This window comes from Micropterus dolomieu, linkage group LG21 (assembly GCF_021292245.1).
Source record: "Micropterus dolomieu isolate WLL.071019.BEF.003 ecotype Adirondacks linkage group LG21, ASM2129224v1, whole genome shotgun sequence".
Classification (NCBI taxonomy): Eukaryota; Metazoa; Chordata; class Actinopteri; order Centrarchiformes; family Centrarchidae; genus Micropterus; species Micropterus dolomieu.
Window position 1 is genome coordinate 35528001 of NC_060170.1, and position 12029 is coordinate 35540029.

Below are 12029 nucleotides of genomic sequence, written 5' to 3' on the forward strand. Positions count from 1 at the left end.
TTGTTAATGATGAACTGATGTTGGAGTTGTGCTGAGTCCACCTTGAATCACTGAATTGTTGTTTCATGACATGTTTTTCTTTTGTGTCTGCTGTCTTTATCTCTATTTCATCTTCTATTATCTCTCCAGACTCTGTCAGGCTGCTGGACCGGACAAGTCTGTGCTCAGGCAGACTGGAGGTGAAGTCTAACCAGTCTAACCAGTCTAACCAGAGGTGGTCCTCAGTGTGTGAAGCTGACTTTGACCAGCAGGATGCAGAGGTGGTCTGTAGGGAGCTCGGCTGTGGGGCTCCTTCAGTCCTCCAGGGGGCGCTCTATGGAGAAGTGGAGGCTCCGATGTGGACCAAAGAGTTCCAGTGTGGAGGCCATGAGTCTGCTCTCCTGGACTGTAGAAGCTCAGGCTCAGCTAGAAACACCTGCTCACCTGGAAAAGCTGTTGGACTCACCTGCTCAGGTAGAAGAGGAGCTGCAGCTTTGATTTGCTTCATTTCTGTTCTGATGTGTGGTGGATCATGTCTCTCTGTGTTCAGTCTGGATCTGCTCTGAGGGAGTGTGTAGAAACAGGTCCCTCTCCCTTGATCCTGCATCTCACCTGCTCAGGTAAATGTATGACATCTTGAATGACAGTAATTATTAGTATTTCAACAGGAAAGTCTCCTGGATTTAAGACATTTTTAAAAAGATAATAAAAAGATGATATAGATGATAGCTGAAGGGTTCCCAGAGTTCATTTGGGCCGATGCTTTCCGCCTCTTTTGCTCTCTGTACGGACTGTTTACCTTCATGCAACCAAAGCCCGCTCAAACCTGATTGGTCGCACTACAAACAGAAACCAGAACTGTGAAAAAGGTCTTAAAAGGTATTGAATTTTACTTCAGGATTCCTGTATATACCCTGTACCCTGTGTCTTGTAGTCTCTGTTAAATATCATACACCTACCTTTACCGTCAAAAACGTCTCGGGTTACGTAACGAGACACTGCGTTGGTGACGACACTATGGGAACGCCTCTGGGCGTGGCAGGGCTGAAATCATGAATGAAACTACTCCAATCCTATTGGCGTTGCTAGAACGGTAGCGTGTGACGGCGTAACCAGAGGCATATATAAGCACGCCGGCACACCAGACACATTAGCTCTTTGCTATGAAGCAAGGCACTCTAGGCGGGGCGAGGTGTGGCCGACTGACGCAGTGTCTCGTTCCCCTTCTCGGGGAACAAGGGTTACATACGTAACCCGAGACGTTCCCCTTCGAGGGAACTCGAACTGCGTCGGTGACGACACTATGGGAACAAGAATACCCACTATTCTACGGCGAAACATCCAGCCGCCCCCCCAGCATGCAGAAACCTGTAGGCACGACTAGGAGGAGAGCGCACGGGTGCCGGGTGCAGAAGGAAGGTCCAGACTGTAAAACCGGATGAAAGTGTTAGGAGTGGCCCAGCCAGCTGCCTCACACAAATCCTGGAGCGAAGCCCCTACGTGGAGGGCCCTAGAGGCCGCCCTGCCTCAAGTAGAGTGCGCCCTTACGGCCATAGGTGAAGGTGACCCACGCACCTGATAGGCCAGGGAAATAGTCTGAACAACCAAGTTGCTGATCGTGTGTTTAGAAGCGGGGAGCCCAGCCTTGGGGGACCCGAAACACAACAGCAACTGGTCTGCTTTCCTCCACCGGGAGGACCTCAGAGTGTAAATACTCAGTGCTCTGACCGGGCAGAGCAGATGAAGTCTCCCATCCTCCTCCGTCACATGAGGTGGGGGATGAAAAGCCTACAGCACCGTAGACCCTGTCTACCTTGACGGAACCTTAGGGACATAGCCCGCACAGGGGTGCAGGATGGCTCTGACCCTCCCCGGGGCAAACTCCAGGCATTGAGGAGAAACCGAAAGTGCCTGGAGATCCCCCACCCTCCTCAGAGAGGTGATAGCGAGGAGAAAGGCCATCTTAAGGGTCAGGTGCTTGGCCTCAGCCGACCCCAGGGGTTCGAAGGGGGCCTCAGCCAGCGTTTCGAGAACCACCGCCAGGTCCCAAGTGGGAACCCTGGAACGAGTCACGGGTCTCATCCTCCGGGCTCCACGGAGGAAGCGCACGACCAGTGGAAGCCTCCCCAGAGGTCCATCCCTCAGAGGGGTGTGGAACGCCGCCACGGCAGCCACATACACCTTGAGTGTGTATGGGGAAAGGCAAGCAGAGAAACGGTCCTGGAGGAACTCCAGTACCATAGTCAGGGGGCAGGTAACTGGGTCCACCGCCCGTTCTCTACACCAGGTGGCAAACACATTCCACTTCAGGCTGTACGTCCTTCTCGTGGACGGGGCTCTGGAGCTGAGCAGCATCTCGATTGTCCCCGGTGTTAGGCCCGCCTCCAGGAACTGGGCCCCCTCAGGGGCCAGACCCACAGTCTCCACAGGGCGGGGCAAGGGTGAAAGACCTGGCCCTCCGCCTGAGACAGCAGGTCCCTCCTCAGGGAGCGATATTATGTCCGAGAACCACACTCGGGCCGGCCAAAACGGGGCTACCAGCAGTAGACTGACACTGTCTTGACGGACCTGCTCCAGAACCCCCGGGAGCAGAGCGACTGGGGGAAAAGCATACAGGCGCAGCCTCGGCCACGTCTGTACCATGGCATCCAACCCCCGCTAGGGAGAACCACAGGGGACAGTGCGTCGTCTCTTGAAACGCAAACAAGTCCACGTCTATGGAGCAGAACGTTTTGCATAATATCTCCACCACCTGGGGGTGGAGTCTCCATTCCCCGAGCCTCAGCCCCTGTCTCGACAGCAGGTCTCCTCCCTGATTCTGGGTCCCAGGGACGTATGTCGCTCTGAGGGACAGCAGTCTCTGCTGGGACCACAGGAGGATCTGATGTGCCAGCGTGCATAACGGGCGCGAGCGCAGACCCCCCTGGTGATTCAAATAGTCCACCACCGCCGTGTTGTCAGTCGCACCTGAACACATGTTGACCAGATTATTATACATCCATGGTTCTGACAAAATGGCTCAACTGTTCCTGTTACACTGCAACCAGCTGAAGGAGAAGGAAATAATTTTACATTCACACACAAGTAGCTTGTGACGTGTGTGTGACACAGGCTAGGGTGGCAGAGTGTGCACGTATTTCCCAGTTTTAACCCTAAACAGCCTCTCACACACACCAACATCACACACATACTTCTCTCCATATGTCTCTTTTTTTGGTTCTTTGCACCACAAAAGCAGAAGTTATACTGACCATGATTTTCACATTTGTTTCTGTTGTTTTCTGTTTCTTGTTCTCGACTACTGCCTTAACCTCAGATCATCCAGTTTATATAAAACATTAAATTAGTGTTTGTGTGGCAGAAATGAGGGGCAGTAATTTTTGTTCAACACATCACATATTCTGTCCACCAGCTGAGGGGGAAAAGCAGCAGCTGTGTAAAAATAAATAGATCATCTGAGAGGAGAAGGAGCCAACAGCCTGCTCTCTCTGTTTTTAATGGATGTAGTTTTAATGTTGCTGAGCACATAACTGGACTGAAGAAGCAAGAGGCTGAATTATGTTGTGCTTCTCTTCATCTCTGCAGCTAGATGTGCACAAGCCGCTCCTGTGACAGAAATGAAAACATTTTCCCACCCTTTGTCTGTAAAAGGAATGATGGGTCCACTTTTCTCTACAGAGAGAGAGAGAGAGAGAGAGAGAGAGATGTAAGTTCTCACATAAAAAAACTAAGGATAACCGAAAGACTATTAACATGTTTTATTTATCTGACTCAGCTTTAGTACAAAGTAGGTTTACACAGACAAGGAATTTGCTCTGGTGACTTGGTGCATAACAAACAAACCTATATGCTGACATGATACAAAATCTAAAAGAATAATGAAGACTGTTTAATATGTCAGTTATTTACTGGCAGTTGATTTTTATGTCCATCAGATTTGTATGTGCAAACATTTAAGCTGAATAACAAAGTAGGGAGACTGCTGACTTGTGGTAAATTTATCCTCTTGCTATTTTTGCAGTTTCAGTTTTTAAAAAATCCCCAGATCCAAGATGTCACAACAAGCAAGTGCAAAAGAACCAATGCAACACCAAATGTTTATAGTCTGTGGTTACAACGCAAATCTATTTTTATTTTAGCTTCAGTGGAACTTTTCCAAAAACTCTATTCTATGATAACGTCAAATATTGTGTATGTCGAAAAACATAGTGGGAGACTCCTGGCGGGGTCTCCCAGGGCACATGACCCAGGTGAGGGGCCAGACTGAGAGCGATTCTCAGAGCCCACATGAATCTGCCACACAGGACCTCACAAACACCAGGTTATGAACACGGCCGACAGAAACCCTGATCCTGACAGAGACTCAGTCTGACGAGGAGTCTTCACTGTGGAACTAAAGACAACTACATGAGCTGTGTTCCAGTAAAGCTCCACCTCTTCCTGTCCACAGATATACACTGAGGACAGCACACGATGATCAGAGCAGAGAGCAGGCGGACGGCCAGAGAGACGGTCTACCTGGACATGGATCACCTGGTGCTGCTGCTGCTGCTGCTGTGGAGCTCAGGTAGGACTCTGCTTTAAACATCACGTGTTAGAATTCAGATCTCTTTATTGGACCTGGGAGAAAATCAGAGAACAATATGAAAGGCTGCTGCTGTTGAACAGCTGCTGTCTCGGTCTACCAAAGATTTAGAGCAACGTCCCTAAACATCAGGAGAGATATTTACTGCACATGTCGCATTTCATTTCTGCTCTTCAGCTTCATATATTTCACACACTTCATCTCTTCGTCTGCTTCTTCACAGTAAACCTCCTAAACTTCTCTTTATGATCCACAACATGCAACAATCTGCTGACTCCTGAAATAAGATCCACTCTTTCCAGACTCGTACCTGAACACATGTTGACCAGATTATTATTCATCCATGGTTCTGACGAAATGGCTCAACTGTTCCTGTTACACTGCAACCAGCTGACTGAGCTGAAATCATTTTACATTCACAAGTAGCCTCTCTTCCTCTGTGTGCGAAGGAGTTGCAGTTTGCATGTAGTTCACTACTGTAAACGGCTTATCACTCACACCCACACCAACATCTCTCACACACACATCCTCAGGGCTGTCATTTTAAACTCATTTATGAATACAGTGAGGTCAAATTAAAGATACTGATTTATTCTTTTTATAATAAGGATAAAATCGCATTCAAAGTCCAACAACATTTAAGAAAAGAAGAAATAAACAAAAGGAATAAATGAGGGGATATTCTTAGTAAAAACTCTACATTTTTGAAAGTTAAAGTTGGAAAATTACAAGAACAGAAACTCAGATATTCTTTGAGATTAAAATGGAAACGTGCAAGATAAAACTCACAAGTTTACAAGAAAGAAACAAGGATCTGCTCTGAGATTATTAAGTCATACATTTGTGAGAAATATGTCTGTTAGTTGGAGGATGAATTGAACACAGACGCTGAAGCTTTGTTTGTTAAATCCGTAAATCCAGCAGATCCTTCGTAACTATTAAAATCTGCAAGCGCCACATACAGGCTTACCTGCAGCTGCACTGCAGGCAAGTAGTTAAATACTTGTTGGTCTCTAAATCGTTCGGCATGTAGATAGAACACGTCTCTTTGTCCGGTTTCTTAGCCTGCTTGCTTTTCCTGGTTGTAAATATAACTATCAAAGCTGATTCCATTTCCACCCAGTGTAGCAGCGATCCACAGGAGGGGAAGGGGAGCTAACAGCTAGCACCTCCAGGCACTGTGAATGATCCGTGACTTTTTCTTTCCCCTGACCGCTGGGGCAGCTTCTCTGTGTTCAACCTCCTGATTTATACATTGTAGTAATAATAATCTTTATTTATAGTGCACTTTACCGTGTTACAAAGAGCTTTCACAAGTGCAAAGATACACATAAAACAGATAACCAGATACATGTTGGAAGCAAATTTTCTTCACCGATGCAACGGCAGTGAAGCGGTAACGTTATCAGAGAAGACTGAAGTTGAGGAGCGATGCCAACAGCGTGGCTGAAACGGTGAGTTGTGTGAATCCTAAATTTTTAAATTTTGGCAGGTTTGAATCCAGCCTTGGGCCATTCTGTGTGGAGTTTGCATGTTCTTTCTTAGATTATGAGTGTTTCAGTGTATAATGTGATATTTTTAAATGTGTACTGAGTTTTTGTAGATGTGAAATTCCTTTTACAAAGGGAGCACTCATGGCCTTGGCCAAGCAAGAGGCAAATAAGTAACAAGAGCAGCACAGTCATAGGTCATAGCTACTCTGCTGATGACAACTTAAATACGGTTTTGCTTCATTTTCACTAATGAGCCTAAGGCATACCTGTGCAATCCCCATGCTGTCTGATCAGCATCTTGATATGCCACACCTGTGAGGTGGATGGATTATCTCGGCAAAGGAGAAGTGCTCACTAACACAGATTCTGACAGATATGTGAACAATATTTGAGAGAAACAGGCCTTTTGTGTGCATAGAGAAAGTTTTAGATCTTTGAGTTCAGCTCATGATGAATGGGGACAAAAACAAAAACGGTTGCCTTTATAAAATTAGAAATTAGAAAACACATAATACATGCAAATTATTATAATTAACACATCTCAGACTGAACATTAGCAGAGACAGAGCATTGTAAGCTTTGTACAGGTCGAACGTATGGCAGGGCTGGTGGTTTTTTCGTTTAGGCTGTTGTTATAATTACATTTTCTTTTTTACAGAAAGGAAGGACCTGAGTCTGTGGAGGCCAGCCATTATTAAACATCTGTACTGGATTGCAGCTTCCACTCTAATGGAGATGTGATGGTGAACCACGTTCAGAACATCCAAGAACACGGCACAGTGGAACCAGGTACAACTTACCGTGTACAGTTTGTGATCATAAGTGGTGCTGTCTTTAGTGGTGCTGGTCGGTGCCTGATTTACTTTGATTTCAGTGCCTCCAGAAAAAAATTGTTTTGGTGGGAAATTTCCCAGATTGTGCCAAAAGTGGCTTACACTGTTATTCTGTAAAAGAGATGCAACACATCAACATTTGTATTAAAGTAAAGGACAAGGAATTCTCTAGAGTAAAGATTACGTTTTGAAAATGTTAAATTCTTCAGCTCTGTTAAGTATGAATTGTCTTTATATGTTTCAGTCGAACAGCCATTTTGGAGACAAAGAGTAAAAACACATGATCACGACATTATACAAATTACAAAAATCATTTTAACCCTCATGAAGATATCATTTATTGCAGGGCTGTTTTACTGGATTGCATTAGTTTTAGCTCAGTGAACCTAATAAACAGAAATGAAGTTGTAACTGTATTTGAATATTCTGTGCAGTCAAAAGCTAATGGCACTTAGGCATTTTCAGTCACAGGGTGGCAGCATTGCCTCAACACAGTAAGAACAATTTAGTTTTACAAATGTCCAATATATTGTCTCTACTTCTGGTATTTTAACCATGGTGGTAGCTGAGGGGTTGCTGTGGTGTGTTACATTATATAAACATGTTTTTCCTTTCCCCAGCATCAGCCCTCATGGAGTTCACTGCACCTGCTCCGCTTTGCAGATCAGCCAGAAGATCATGGATGGATGAGGCAGTCTGCCTTCATCGGTTAACGGTTAAACACAGGACATAAATTTGAAACCAGCACAGAAGTCTTGATTTGTGTTTTTCAGGTTAAGATCTTTATAAATCAAGGCAAAGCCCGATCAGTCCAACAATTCATATTATCCTCGGCCAAAGACATACTCAGTCACATTCGTCTATTTGTGAGATATCTCAAAAACGTAGATGAAATCTGGGAAATATGTCTCAGCCAACACTTGAGGTATAGCTTTTTTTTTTTGTTCTCAACATTGCAAGATAGTATTTTGAAAATTGTCACTGTGGGAAAAAATGGTCTGTTTGTATTTTCAAGTGGAGCCAGTAGATGTTAATTAAAAAATCTTGATTGTACAGCTTTGGTTTGCTCTCGAGTGTTTTCTGGGCCAAATGGGCCAATTAGTATTTTTTTCATTTTGACCATTCACATTTGGTACATCCAGATACATATTTTAAAAAGTTTTAATCTTGGCGTTTTGGTGTTTTACATTTGTAATTAATGTGTCTAATTGTCTCTTGTGGGGCGGCTGTGGCTCAGGAGGTAGAGCGGGTTGGCCGTTAATCGGAAGGTCGGCGGTTCGATCCCTGGCTCCCCCTGGTTGCGTGACGAAGTGTCCTTGGGCAAGATACTGAACCCCGAATTGCCCCTGGCGGCTGTTCCACCAGTGTATGGATGAGTGTGAATGTTAGTTTCCGTTTGAGCACTTAGGCTCAGTGTATGAATGTGTGTGACTGGTGAATGCAGATGTAGTGTAAAAGCGCTTTGAGTGGTCGAAAAGACTAGAAAGGCGCTATACAAGTACAGAGCATTTACATTTACATCTTAGACGGTGGTTCATACATTTTAGAATACATTAATAGTGTAAGACATGTTTAACAGTTAATGCAGTCTGCATCTGTTCAACATATACATTATAGCAACTACATAAAATGTAATTCATTTTATTGATTGTCAACCAAATGAGGCCGCATTCTTCTGGACCCAAAACATGAGGGTAATGACTTCCTAATATGCCTTCCTAGGTCCAGCAAACAACCTGCCTGTAAGCTGTATAGCGGTACGGCCTGGGGATTAGGACATAATATCTAGAGCTAAACCTGATGAAATCATTATCAACAGTGGTGATGTAAATATGAACATATGTTCTGTTTCTTGTAATACAGAAATAACTTGTGCAGCTCTCACTGCATGAATCCACATACTGATTTCCATCCTGATGAAGTGAAGCAGAGCTTTTCCTTTAACTCTGTATGAACCAGTCTGCTGGCTGCTGTTCTGTGTATTCACATGTTCATCTCACCTACAGTAAACTGGTAAAATGACTCCAGAGGGAGTTCACTGAGATGTTTCTGAGCTGATGGAAAGTTCTTTACAAAAGTGTTTTTTTTCTGTCGACGGCTGTGCTGCAATCACAGGACTCCAGGCTGACGGACAACACACCTCAACAGGTAAAGAGAGAAAGAATCACAGAAGGAGAATCAGCTGTCAAGTTTTAGTTTCTAGTTTTTAGTCTCTTGAATGCACTTCTTTACTGATGACTCTCTTGTTTCTGTTCAGAGCCTGATGATGTCAGGTTGGTGGGAGGAGCCAGTCGCTGTGCAGGAACACTGGAGCTGAAATATCAGGGAGACTGGAGACCAATGAGATACTATAACTGGACCCTGAAGGCAGCAGCTGTTGTCTGTAGAGAGCTGCACTGTGGTTCTGCTGTTTCTGTAGGAGAGAGAGAGGATTCCTCAGACAGAGCTGTGTGGTGGATCAGGTCTGTCTGTGTTCAGTCTGGATCTGCTCTGAGGAAGTGTGTAACATCATATTACTCTTCCTCTATTCTGGATCTCACCTGCTCAGGTAAGCCCACCTTTGCATATTCAGTTTAGCTCACTTACTACCTGTTCTGTCTCTTATCTTGGCTTATTCCTGCATGTTAGCTCTGTGTCTTAGTTAATGTCTTTGTATTTACTCCTTGTTCTGTGTCTGCTTTATTTTGGCTTTGTCTGCTCTGTGTTCTCTTTAATCCTCGTTTCAGTCTGTTTTCCCTGTTGGTTGTAGTTTGTGTGTATTATTTATTATGATCTGTCTGCTCAACCACACACCTGTGACAATATATGAATATACAAAACACACATGTCTGCTGCTTCAGGAGTCCCCTGGGCCAAACACCAACCAGCCTGAAACGACTCCTTCTTCAGTTTGAAGGCTTTCTTAGCCACTGGTTTCCACCAGAATTGTCTTTGGTTGCCTCCATAACAGGCACCAATGACCTACTGGCCACAACTTTGAGCAGCTGAGCTCAGTCAGGAAGCTCATCAGTATCTCCACACACACGTGGCTTCCTCCATCCTGGCAGCTCCTTCAAAGGAGAGAGTCCAGCCCCTCTCCTTGTTACAGTTGTTTGAGCATTCTCTAAACAGAATGAAAAGTGTTGAACTTGTTTGTGTGGAGAACATGCACTCCATCTGCAAACATTTCTTAGAAATGCATCTTATAACATATTTAAAAGGTGGTATTATGCTCATTTTTCGGTTCAAAATCTTATTTAGGGGTTGTACCAGAACAGGTTTACATTTACATTACATTTAGCTGACGCTTTTATCCAAAGCGACTTACAATTGCTGTACATGTCAGAGGTCACACGCCTCTGGAGCAACGAGGGGTTAAGTGTCTTGCTCAGGGACACAATGGTTGATGTCTCACAGTGGGAATCGCACCCAGGTCTCCCACACCAAAGGCAACCATCTTATCTATGTGCCATCACCACCCCACATGGTTTAATTTAAAAAAACACCATATTTTTTGTCCTACTGCACATTGCTGCAGCTCCTCTTTTCAGCCTGTGTAGAAGGCTTCGTTTTAGCTATGGAGTGATACATCTTGTCTCTAAATGATCTTTGTTGGGAGTTGCACATGCGCAATTCCTAGTTAAGGACTAGCAGTTAATCACAAGCAGAAAAAGGCGGGTCAGTGAGAAACAAACACGGCTTTGTTTCAGCTGTACATGTTGTCGGCTGGAGCGAGAGTTTTTTAGAGTGGTGAGTTATTAATCTGTAACAGAAGTATCTTTCATCCATAAAGTTTTAACTGAGCTCTGTCTCTACATCACAGGAACAACTTTGTCATAAGCATGAGCATTTACCTGGCCCAGGTAAATGCGCCTTTCTAGTCTTTTCGACCAAAGGCGCTTTTACGCTATAGCTGTGTGTGTGTGTGTGTGTGTGTGTATATATATGTATGTATGTATGTATGTATGTATGTATGTATGTATGTATGTGTATGTATATATATATATATATATTAAATGCCACGCATACAACAAGACAAAATCCACAAAAAAACACATTCAAACACAAACAGCCACGTCTCCTTCACCACATTCTTTATGACCCTTAATTTTATCAATTGATATGTACGTTTCTAGTTTAAGATCTTTTAGCAAATTATTCTATGCCCAGTGTGCATAGTATGAAAATGCAGTTTTCCCCATATCTGTCAAAACCTTTTTTAATGGGTACATTAAAAAGCAACAACTTGGAGGAGCGTAGCTGGTAACTAGGTGATTTGAGACAGAGAATGGTACGGAGGTAAGCTTGACGTTTACCTAGCATTTTAGATCTGAGGGGTCCCCACCTTTAAGGGCTTTCCAGAAATAAAAAAATGTGAGTAATAGACTCAGCAATAACATCTGCCGCCACCTTTAGGAGATAAGGATCCAGACTGTCGGTCATTGCCTTTCAGGTCTTTACCAACTTGAGCAACTGAAATCAAACAAATCCAGATTTCTATCAGTTGCAGTGGTGGCAGAACATGGGACAGGTGCATTTACATTTGAGCTGTCAACTGCAGACCCAGCATAGAGTAAGTGTTTCTTTAACTGACTGACCATGGCAGCTTTATCCTTTATTTCATCTGAGCAAACCAGAATGTGTTCAGGGAGCTTTAGGAGGATCACCAGAGGAAAGATCCCTCTTCAGATCAGACAGGCAGAAAACAGATGGACCAGTAGAACAATAACTATATTAACAAACACAATGAAGATAGAGAGCTGATGGACTCATGATGGTGTGTGATGTGATGACTGTCCATGTGTTTGATCAGATCCAACAGTTCCTCTCATCATATTGGTCGTCCGGCCGCTGACTCTGCTGCTGCTGTTGGTGTTGGTGACTGCTGCCCTTTATTTCTACTATAAGGTACCGACACGTGTCTGTTGTTCAGAGGACTGAGATGAAGCACTCGGTCTGTGTTTACTGAAGAAGAGGAGGAGTGATGCACTAACTCTCATGTCTCTGTCATGTCTCTCCAGGCTAGAAGGAGGCAGAAGCCGGGCAGGCAGGAGGACATTGAGCTGGAATATTATAAAAAGGGTGTTTGTGCAGCTGAAGGAGGGCCGACTGAAGAGGAAGGAGCTCAGGGAGCAGAGTAGGACCTCCAAGGATCATCTC